This window comes from Gossypium raimondii, chromosome 13 (genome assembly GCF_025698545.1).
Source record: "Gossypium raimondii isolate GPD5lz chromosome 13, ASM2569854v1, whole genome shotgun sequence".
NCBI classification, from domain to species: domain Eukaryota; kingdom Viridiplantae; phylum Streptophyta; class Magnoliopsida; order Malvales; family Malvaceae; genus Gossypium; species Gossypium raimondii.
Window position 1 is genome coordinate 11,497,568 of NC_068577.1, and position 1,484 is coordinate 11,499,051.

Below are 1,484 nucleotides of genomic sequence, written 5' to 3' on the forward strand. Positions count from 1 at the left end.
TAATCATTCTAAATTAAGAAATGTAATTAATCTAACACAATTATGTCATCTTGATTAAAATCATATTTTTAAATTGTGCACTAGAACTTTTATTTTCTATTTTTTTATTTTCCTTATTTAAAAATCTTAATTTTTAATCACCTCCTCAAATCAAAATATTTTTCTTCACCATAGTTTTTTAATTGTATTCATAAATAATTCTTTTCACAGTCCCCGTGGGTAGGATAACTCGACATTTACTTGTCACTTTATTACTTGTTTTGATTGTTTACACTTACACATTTCCGTCGTTCCAAGTTTTTGGCGCTGTTGTTGGGGACTGTTTTAAATGTCATTATTTATAAATTTGTGAATTTTGCATTTTGCATTTTCATTTATTTTTCTATTCAATTTTAATTTAATTAATTTTTTTGGGTTGTTTTAGGTGTTTATGAGTATTGACCGAATCATTGATTTACTCCCCGTAGATCCTGAGATTGAAAGAACTTTTCGACAACAAAGAAGACAAGCAAGTTAGAGAAGGACCAAAGAGATGAACTACGAAAATCTAAATCAAGGAAATGGAGCAAACCCTGCTCAAAATACTATCATTATTGCTGATGATAAGGATAGAGCTCTAAGACAGTATGTCGTGCTTGTGTTTCATGATCTTAATCTGGGTATCAGGAGACCCAAAATCGAGGCACAACAATTTGAGCTGAAGCCAGTCATGTTCCAGATGCTTCAACCAGTGGGCCAATTCAGTGGAATGCCTACCGAAGATCTTCATCTTCACTTAAGACTATTTATGGAGGTGAGCGATCCTTTCAAGTTAGTTGGAGTACACGAAGATACGTTACGAATAAAGTTGCTCCCATATTCGCTAAGGGACAGAGTTCGAGCCTGGTTGAACTCATTGCCACCAAATTCTATTTCCACATGGCAAGAGTTAACAGAAAGATTCCTCATAAAGTATTTCCCGCCTAGAAAGAATACTAAGTTGAGGAACGAGATCACTATTTTCCAACAAATGGATTATGAGTCATTGTATGAGGCATGAAAAAGGTACAAAGAATTATTAAGGAAGTGCCCTCATCATGGAATCCCTCATTGCATCCAACTTAAGACGTTCTATAATGGTCTCAATGCTCACACGAGGATGGTAGTTGATGCTTCTACTAACGGTGCTCTCCTTTCTAAGTCTTACAATGAGGCTTATGAAATCATTAAGAGAATTGCCTACAACAATTATCAAAGGCCAACCAATCGAGCAATGTTAAGAAGACGAGTCACTGGAATACATTAAGTGGATCCACTCACTTCACTCGTATCTCAGGTATCTTCAATTTCTTCAATGCTTAAAAATTGTACCACTAATTGGTTTAACAGTTTTGCAGCTCAACCACCCAATCAATTTGAAAGTATAGCCTTTGCTTATTGTAGGGAACGACATTTGTTCGAAGAATGTCCATCAAACCCAGAATCCCTATATTACATGGGTAATC

At 35.0% G+C, this 1,484-nt stretch overlaps 1 non-coding gene across 1 annotated transcript; it reads right to left on the minus strand.

Annotated features, from left to right (window-relative positions):
* Nucleotides 1-976: 976 nt before the first annotated feature.
* Nucleotides 977-1,083, minus strand: LOC128036323 (small nucleolar RNA R71). Its single transcript, XR_008193121.1, has one exon. It is a non-coding gene; the product is annotated as a small nucleolar RNA R71 (small nucleolar RNA).
* Nucleotides 1,084-1,484: the final 401 nt, after the last annotated feature.